Here is a 10663-nt window from a genome sequence, read left to right on the forward strand (position 1 = left end):
AAAACAACTGTCAATGTTGCTACATAAAGTCATCACTGAAGATCATCTTCCAGTTTTAAAGAATTCAAATCAGTAATTCTAAACCAAGGTTTTAGGACTTCTCGAGTATTCCTAAGTATTTTAAGGAAAATTCTGACATGTTAAATATAAGAATATTTCATTAATTAAAAAATTTCATTTCAAGCAATCCTATTAAATAAGATTGTTTTGCTGTAATAATATGTTACAACAATACACACTTCCAGGCTGCTATTCAATACTCTGAAGAAAATATATAATAAGTTAAAAAATATTATGGGTCTACCAGAAGATCATCATGTACAAATATAGTAGGATTAAAAAAACGATCTGTGATTGATAAAATGCTACCTTGAACTTATTAGAACATATCGTCCACTGACATTCTCCTACCTAGAAATAAAGTACATATGAACATTGGAGAAGGGGATTCCTCACAAAAAGTAAAAGTCTGAAATAATAGGAAGAAAGGAGGAGAAGAAAGGGTCCAGAGTCCTAGTATATTAATATGGAGACCCAGGTTGTAGGAATGAGCAAAGACCATATTTCTTTTTTTTCTACCATCCTCAAGTTTCCACAAGTATATCTAATATCTAACTTCCAGACTTCCTGATATCACCAGTGATTCTCTTGCCCAAAGCCTGTGTACTAGGACTTCCATCGTGAAGGTGCTGAGTATGAGGCTTTGGAAACCTCTCTCAAAGTTTGGTTAAGATACCAACAAATTGTTCAGAATCCAGTGAATCTTCTATGCAATCACATCGAAACAATAAGAAACAAGCATTTTATAGTCTTAATAAGGAATGTATATAATCCTTACCAATGTGACAGGATTAAGAATCAGCTCCTCATTTATCCTAAGGAAATATCAGAGATGTGCATAAAGACTTATGTACAGTGATATTCATCATACTCATTATACTGAAAAATAGAAAACAATCTAAATGACCAACAGGGGACTGGTTAAGTAAATCACAATACATCTATTCATACGTAGGAATATTATTCATTGGTTAAATAGGGCCTCAAAGAAAAATTAGTGATGCAAAAAATATCCTTGCAATATATTAAGTTTAAAAAGGATACAAAACTATATAGTATGACCCCAATTTTGTACCCCCCTCCCAACTTGTGTGCATGTCGCTGGAAAAACATATATAAAATATTATCAGTAGTTACCTGGGACATAGGATTTTCTTCCTTGTACTAAATTTTCAAAATTATATGCATTTATTATGTATTCTTTTTATAAAGATAAAAACAGTTAAGTGTAATTAGAAATATCAGTCTATTTCTAGTTAAAGTACCCTTATGCTGGCTTTACTACTCCTGTAGTTACTAAAGACCTGTTCATACCCAAGACTGTTCTATTTTCTAGACTAGGGTAGGAATGACCTCAGATTATATCTACATTTAAGTTTAAGAGGACCCTTTCAAAAGCTTTTCTTTTTTTCTGGTCCTGTGGTTGTGGCTTCAGAAAAAAGTTAAGTTTTAGGCCAGAATCCGCCTCATGTTTTTTGTTGTGTACCCCCAGGGAGAATTCTGTTTATGAAACAAGAATATGTTGAGATAAGAATAAAGAAATGAAAACACAGTAGCCAAAATTAAATCTGCATTGTTAGTAGCAATATTAGAATTGACACTGCAGGAAACAAAATCCATGCCACAGAGGACACACTTGAATAAATGAAAAGAAAAGAGAGAAAATATTTTAAAAAAACTATGAAGGACAGACGTAGAAATAATCTATGAATAACATATGTTCCAAAAGAAAAAAAAAAAAACCAGAGCAGTTTAAGCAATCAAAAGTATAAGAACACGTTCCAGTTCTGAAAAAAATACCTGAGACTGGAGACTGAGAAGGTTCAACAGAGATCATCAACACCAAGACATGTCCTGGCAAATGTTTTTAAATTTCAAGGATAAAGATATAATCCTACAAGCATACAAGCAGAAAAAAATAGGTTATTCAAAGGAACTAAAATCAGACTGACCTCAGATATCTCCTCTGCAACAATAAATGCCAGAAGACAATGAAGTAATGACTTACAGAGAGTAGAAAGGAAAAGTTATGATCTAAGAAGTTTATATGCCATCCGACTTTTGCATGTACAAGGTTCACAGGAAATTATTCTTAGATCTGCGAAGTCTTATAATATTTCACCGTTCTGGTAGTATCTTTTTAAATAAATTGTTCAAAGGTACATCCAAGACCATCAAAAAGAAATTAAAAAGAGCTGAAGAATACTGAGGTATGAAAGAACTGGCAAAGTACACTGATACCAACTTAATATCTATAAATATCTGAATAAAATAATTAATCCCACTAAAGGAAAAGAGTTCAATAATGAAAAGAGGTCAATAATTAATCCCACTAAAGGAAAAGAGGTCAAAAAGGTCAACAATTGTCTTTTTCTTTTTAAATCTTTATTCATGAGAAAATACATACTCATGAGGGAGAAAGAGAGAACCCTCCACAGGGTCTGATCACGCTGCAATCCCCATTCTCTAGAGTTTTCCAGCTGGTAGACCCTGGACACTCACACATGCCTGGAGTGTTTCAGGCTGACTGGGCTGGGGACTGAAAGAGAAGTTGCTATATGGGATTTGGCTTCTCTGGAGTAGCACAGTACCACTGTGCCACAGGACCAGCCCAAGAATAAATCATTGCTATTCGTATATAAACAATATAAAAGAAACAAAACTTTAGAAGTTAAACATAAAGTTTATAACCTCAGTCGTAATGTGAACTCAAAATAAAAGAGGTAGTGAGAGAAGCAAAGATTCTAAATTTTCTGTCTTTCCTAAAAGGATATTTAGAAACCACTATTTTTAGGAATTGTCTAATAAATACAAATTTTGGAATGTTTTGAAAAATCATACATTTACAAGAATAGATGTTTATTACAGTTCAAATTACTAAAAAAGATAACTAGCAAAGACTATTAACAGCATTTTATGCAGGCATCATACTTAACCCTAAGAACATGAGGTAGATCTAATTATCCCATTTTACAGTTAAAGAAACCAAGGTTCAGCAAAGTTAATTAGTGAATGGCAGAAGCAGAATTCAAACTCAGGTTTTTCCAGCTCCATAATTCTTTCTTCTGTATTTCATGACTTCCTCAAACAAAACAATCCATAAGCAGGAGAAAAAAGGCAAAAGCACAAGGAAAGAATAAACATAAAAACGACAGAAATCATTCCAAAACTAATAATGCAAGAAATGTATGAAGTGTCCAACTAAAATAAAGTAACATATTGGATATTAGATGCTATTACAGAATTATTGATATTATGTGTGATGATGGGATGATGATTATGCACTTTAAAAGTCTTTTTCAGAATTTAGTTCTTTCGTGAGCATGAGAAACAGAGAAAGACAACCACCCCAGCAGGTTCTCATGCCACCATCACTCCCGGCCTTCCCAGCCAGCCAGAATCATAGGTACACATGCTCCCAGCATGTACAGGGCAACCAGAGAACCAAACCCTCCATCTTCCATAAGGACCCAACATTGTTTGAGCAGCATTTTACCACTGTGCCACCAAATCAGTCCCCCAAAAGCCTTCATCTTTTTAAGAAATATCAACACAAATATTTATGTCTGAATTGATGTATTTAAGATCAGCTTCAAAATAATCCACTGGAGCTGGGGAGAAGCAGAAATAAAACAAGATTGGCCCTGAGCTGATAATCCTTGAGGCTGGGTTATAGGCATATAGTGGCTCATTATACTACTCTCTCTACTTTGGTATATGTATGACATGTTTGCTAATAAAAACGGTAAGAGTCACGACATATTTTAAAAAGTAAACAAAGAATTATTTACTGTGTTAAAGAGAAACCCAAGCAAAACATGTAAGTATAGAAAAGTATGAAGAAAAAGAGTGCTTGTAACATTAACAGCAAAAATAAAAGTTGAAAACCATAAGTTGATTAAAAAGGTCATTTTGACTAATGATACAATTAGTACTGCAAGACCATCAAAAAGAAATTAAAAAGAGCTGAAGAATACTGAGGTATGAAAGAACTGGCAAAGTACACTGATACCAATTTAATATCTATAAATATCTGAATAAAATAATTAATCCCACTAAAGGAAAAGAGTTCAATAATGAAAAGAGGTCAATAATTAATCCCACTAAAGGAAAAGAGGTCAAAAAGGTCAACAATTGTCTTTTTCTTTTTAAATCTTTATTCATGAGAAAATACATACTCATGAGGGAGAAAGAGAGAACCCTCCACAGGGTCTGATCACGCTGCAATCCCCATTCTCTAGAGTTTTCCAGCTGGTAGACCCTGGACACTCACACATGCCTGGAGTGTTTCAGGCTGACTGGGCTGGGGACTGAAAGAGAAGTTGCTATATGGGATTTGGCTTCTCTGGAGTAGCACAGTACCACTGTGCCACAGGACCAGCCCAAGAATAAATCATTGCTATTCGTATATAAACAATATAAAAGAAACAAAACTTTAGAAGTTAAACATAAAGTTTATAACCTCAGTCGTAATGTGAACTCAAAATAAAAGAGGTAGTGAGAGAAGCAAAGATTCTAAATTTTCTGTCTTTCCTAAAAGGATATTTAGAAACCACTATTTTTAGGAATTGTCTAATAAATACAAATTTTGGAATGTTTTGAAAAATCATACATTTACAAGAATAGATGTTTATTACAGTTCAAATTACTAAAAAAGATAACTAGCAAAGACTATTAACAGCATTTTATGCAGGCATCATACTTAACCCTAAGAACATGAGGTAGATCTAATTATCCCATTTTACAGTTAAAGAAACCAAGGTTCAGCAAAGTTAATTAGTGAATGGCAGAAGCAGAATTCAAACTCAGGTTTTTCCAGCTCCATAATTCTTTCTTCTGTATTTCATGACTTCCTCAAACAAAACAATCCATAAGCAGGAGAAAAAAGGCAAAAGCAGAAGGAAAGAATAAACATAAAAACGACAGAAATCATTCCAAAACTAATAATGCAAGAAATGTATGAAGTGTCCAACTAAAATAAAGTAACATATTGGATATTAGATGCTATTACAGAATTATTGATATTATGTGTGATGATGGGATGATGATTATGCACTTTAAAAGTCTTTTTCAGAATTTAGTTCTTTCGTGAGCATGAGAAACAGAGAAAGACAACCACCCCAGCAGGTTCTCATGCCACCATCACTCCCGGCCTTCCCAGCCAGCCAGAATCATAGGTACACATGCTCCCAGCATGTACAGGGCAACCAGAGAACCAAACCCTCCATCTTCCATAAGGACCCAACATTGTTTGAGCAGCATTTTACCACTGTGCCACCAAATCAGTCCCCCAAAAGCCTTCATCTTTTTAAGAAATATCAACACAAATATTTATGTCTGAATTGATGTATTTAAGATCAGCTTCAAAATAATCCACTGGAGCTGGGGAGAAGCAGAAATAAAACAAGATTGGCCCTGAGCTGATAATCCTTGAGGCTGGGTTATAGGCATATAGTGGCTCATTATACTACTCTCTCTACTTTGGTATATGTATGACATGTTTGCTAATAAAAACGGTAAGAGTCACGACATATTTTAAAAAGTAAACAAAGAATTATTTACTGTGTTAAAGAGAAACCCAAGCAAAACATGTAAGTATAGAAAAGTATGAAGAAAAAGAGGGCTTGTAACATTAACAGCAAAAATAAAAGTTGAAAACCATAAGTTGATTAAAAAGGTCATTTTGACTAATGATACAATTAGTACTGAATACACAAAGTAGCAATAATTGCTATCATTTACTGCGTTCTTATCATGTACCAGGCAAATGCTAAGCACTATTAATCATCTTTGATGCTTCTAACTTTGTGAAGCATTATCACCAACTTACAAATGAGAAAATTAAGCCATGATGGATAAGTTCATCTTTTTAAGCTCTGAATCTCTAGTTCCTAGCAAAATGCCTTGCATATAGTATGTGCTCAGTAAATATTTGTTGACTACATGAAAAAGTCTAATACCTTGTCTGAGGCTGATACACACAGCCCAAATTCAAATTCAAAACTAGTTTTAAAACCCCTACTCTTAATCACAAAATCTTTTAATGAGGCCCAGTCTGCAAGCACAATAGGTGGCAAACTGAACTGCGGGGCTGAAATCCATGGCTGACAGTGGATTCAATCCCTGGGTCAGCCTGAAAATGCACCTGTGAGATCCTGAAGAGCTAGAGGCCAGGAAAGAGGGACTGTGGAATGCTAAGACCTTATCAAGAATGCTTCTGTCTCTCTCTCTCTCTTCCCCCCTCTCTTCTATATGTGTACAATCTCTATCATGAATAAAATAAACTTTAAAAAGGTTCTAATAATGATCTTCCACAATAAGAGTGCAGGTGTTTATTTCTTTTTGTTTCATGAGCAAGAGGGAAAGCCTGTGTGTAAGAATGTGTGTGCACATAAGAGAGAGAGAGGGATTCCCAGAGGGTTTCATAAGGAAGCTCTCCTCTTCCCCTAGGCCTCCAGCCAGTGAGGATCACAAGCCCACAGACATGCAACTGGTGTAACTCAGGCCAAGATGTGCCTTGTGGTTCCAGTATCACAGATTGGTACCCTACTGCCTGGGCCACTGGCTGGACCTGTTTATTTCCTTTTATGTTTCTCTATTTTTCAGATTTTCTACAATTAGCATACTATTTCCTTAAACAAAAACATCATTACAAATAGTAATTGCATAATGATACTGAACCTTTGACCATAGACTAAACTAACCACAAAACATAACATGAAAGAAACGGAAATAAAGGGGACGGGAAATTTTTAGCACACTATCATTAACTAGTATAATAAAATAGTGACAAAGCATTTGAAATAATTTAATTATAATAGGTATATACTAAATTTTATAGTGTAAGAAGAATAAATTCTTTTAAAGTACTTATGAAAAGTTATAAAACTGATCATGTTTGGGCTGTAAAGTAAACCTGACATTCTTGGCAGAAATCACACATATTTAGTATTTTCTCACTATTATAAAAATTGAATAAGATAATAAACTAAAACACTCATTCAGGAATAAATGTTCTTCTAAATAACTCCTGGGTCAAGGAAATAAATAATAAAAGCTATCAGTTATTCACTGCCTATTTTGTTCAAACTGCAGTGCTAGCTGTATTACACATACTGTCATTTAATTCCAATTAATCAATAAGCCATGAGGTATGCCATATATACAGTAGAGAAGAAAAGTTTGCTTGAGAGTTAACAACCTGTCCAAGATTACAGAGCTATTAAGTGTGCAGAAAAGATAAGTGAATCCCAATCTGAATTCAAAGTTCCTACTCTTTACACAGAAATGCTGTTATACTATTAAAATTTATGTATAGGCATTTATCTATGTTCATTTTTCTCTATTTAAGAAATAAAATTCTGAAATAAAAGTGGGGAAATTAGAATTCTTTAATATGACACATTCTGAAAGTGTCCATTTGCTAAATGATGCACTATTTCTAATGTATCATTGATCAGATATTTCAAATTACATCATCTCTTAAGAGTGACTTTTAAAAATACATTTGTTCTTAATAGAGCAATAGAGAAAGGAAGAAAATATGGACTTAGGTATACAAAATAGAGAACATAAACATGCTATGCCACTAAATTTGTTTCTAAAAATTGGTGTGACCTTGGAAAAGTAACTTTTTGTCTGTACTTATCTTCAATCCATAAGATATGGAACCTTGGCCAGCAAGGATATGAAAAAACCCTGCCACTAACTGTGGGCAAGCCCCTAAGCCTCTCTGAGTTGTGGTTTCTTCACCTATAAAATATGTGACTAAGAGCTCTCCCAGCTTGAATTATTTTTTCACAAGACAGTTTTGAGTTTATTAATCCTCTCATGAAAAATCTGCAAAATTACTAGAGATAGTCATTGCAAAATGACTATACTCCGACTTTTTGCTAGCACCAATACTGGCCTTTGCAGTCCCCCTGACTTTCTGCATTCTACTCTTATGTTCCTTTCGCTGTTTTCTTGATGTCTTTTTCTTCTCATACAGGCCATGTCTTGCAAGTCTATGTTTGAGTTCACTTTTCTTTGTATAATCCAAAGAATCATAAATCATGCCAAAGCCAGTTGTCTTGCCACCACCAAAATCGGTTCTGAACTCAAACACAAAGATGGCATCTGGTGTGGTCTTATGGATCATAATTAGCTTTTCCCAAATTTCTGTCTTAGGTACTGTTGCCTTCTGGGGGTGAAGGACATCAATAACTGTTTGTTTCCTCTGAAGTAGTCAGTTGGTCATCAATTTCCTGGAACAGGTAGTTACTATGTCATTCATGATGGCGGTTATGTCTTCCCCCAGCTTGAAAATGTTATAATCCTATGACTTGAAGGTCTAGTTTTAGATTAAGGCTCAGATTTGATGAATTTTTTTTTTTTTTGCTATAGGGTTCATGCACTTGCACAGACAGACAGAGAGAGAGAGAGAGAGAGAGAGAGAGAGAGAGACAGACAGACAGACAGACAGGAAGAAATACCCCACATGGGGGATGGCTACACCACAATCCCTTCTCCTCCATTCTCCTCTTAGGATCTTGGGGGCATGCACATGCACGTGGCGTGAGCTTAAGCCACCGGGTCTGGGACTCAAGCCACAGTCAACTACATGGGAGTCCAGTGATGTAGTCATTATGACATCTGCTGGTCCCAGATTTTATGAAGTTTTTATAACTAAAAAAATTACTGATTCTATATTTAATATTGTTTTTATTTTATTTCTAAATCGAATTCCTTTTCTCTTCTACATTCAAGACAGTTTTAGCTATACCCAGTGGTGCATTTATTCTCCAGTGTAAACAAAAAGTGCCGAAAAACTAACTGTATAAATGCTGTCACCTAAAAAAAAAATAACAGGGACCAGCAGGTGGCGTAATGGTTATGTTGCTGGATTCCCACGTGGTCGACTGCAGTTTGAGTCCCGGACTTGGCAGCTTAAAACTCATGCCAGGTGCATGCATGTGTGTGCCCAAGATCCCAAGAGGAGAATGGAGGAGAAGGGACTGCGAAGTGACCATCCCCCACCCCCCTGGCCGGGGAATGATTTCTCACTTTCTGTTTCTCTCTCTCTCTCTCTCTCTCGAGTGCATGCATCCTATAACAAAAAACTCTCAAAAAAATCAATAAAATTAAAACACTTTCTGAGAAAATTAAGGAACTTAAAAGGTATCTTATAATTTCTGCAATCTAATCTTATTATTCTTATTTTACTAGTAAAGAAAACAAAGAAAGTATTTTCTTCCTGTATCTATTACTAATCCTATTTCTGTCTCTGATTCTTTTAAGCCCTACCTCTTGGTACACGATAGAGTACATAATATTTCCCAAACCTGTATATCAGAATTATGTTCCTAAGATTCCCATGAAAGACACACTATTCTGGCTCTATCCCTAAAACTGAATCATAGGGGCTGGCAGATGGCATGGTAGTTGGGGTGCTGGACTCCCACATAGTCGACTGTGGTTCAAGTCCTGGACCTGGCAGCTTGCTTTCTCACTCCCTGCCCCCCCCCATCTCTCTCTGATCAAGTAAAAAAAATAATTCTTTATTAAAAAAAAAAAAAAACAACCTGAAGCACAATTTTCAGAAGCACCATGGCTCAATATTTTAATTTTTAAATAGACACCTTAGGTAACTACTGTTATTAGACAGGTCTGGAAAATCACAAATGCAGTGAAAAGATCACAGGCTTTCAAATCTGACTTAATAAATTTCACAACCAGATTTTGCCCTTTATTAGAGGTGCAACTTTGTGCAAGTGACTTAACATGAATCTCAGTTTTCTAATCCATAAGATTCAGATATGAGTTATGCCAAAGGTTACAGTTCTGTATGCCCAGCAATATTGAGTGCTCAGTTTTTAAGTGACAGCTTTTCTTTCTCCCTGCTCATCTTGAGAAATGACAAATACTAATATTTGAGGGGATTTTGAGGAGTCCCTTGTCCTAATGGACCCATTTCCACTTCCAGGGCTAAAAAAAATCTGAGTTCTAGATAACCCTCAAATGCATTACTTGGTTGGCTAATTCAAAAATCTTAGAAATGAGCCTAATAATTTATTCTGGTTTCTAGAGGCTTAGTGAAATCCCCCTATGGTAGGTTTCAAAATGCAAATTTCTCTTTAATGTGATTGTGGCAAAATAATCTGAATTGTTTCCTCATTTGTAAAACAAGTGATGTTTAAATGTCTAACAGACTGAAATTATATATATTATTGATAATGTGTTAATTAACAATCACAAAATAAACATATACGGTCTTACAAACATCTTTACATACAAAAAGACAGCAGTAATAGCTTATAACTGGGATGAGACAGCAGGACTTGCTAAAATACACAACGTATCTGACTGCTTAACAGAATTCCTATTTGTGTAGTATCAACTATGTCTCAGGATACAGTCTAAGTGTTTTAGACAAGTTTTCACGTGATGGAGAAAGAAACAATCAAAACTACTCATTCTGGGACCAGTAGTTAGCGTAATAGCTATGTCGCTGGACTCCCACGTAGTCCACCATGGTTTGAGTCCCGGACCCGGCGGCTTAAACTCACACCAGGTGCGTGTGCGTGCGTGCCCAAGATCCCGAGAGGAGAATGGAGGAGAAGGG

The sequence above is a fragment of the Tupaia chinensis genome, unplaced genomic scaffold (assembly GCF_000334495.1).
Source record: "Tupaia chinensis unplaced genomic scaffold, TupChi_1.0 Scaffold000184_1, whole genome shotgun sequence".
NCBI classification, from domain to species: Eukaryota; Metazoa; Chordata; class Mammalia; order Scandentia; family Tupaiidae; genus Tupaia; species Tupaia belangeri.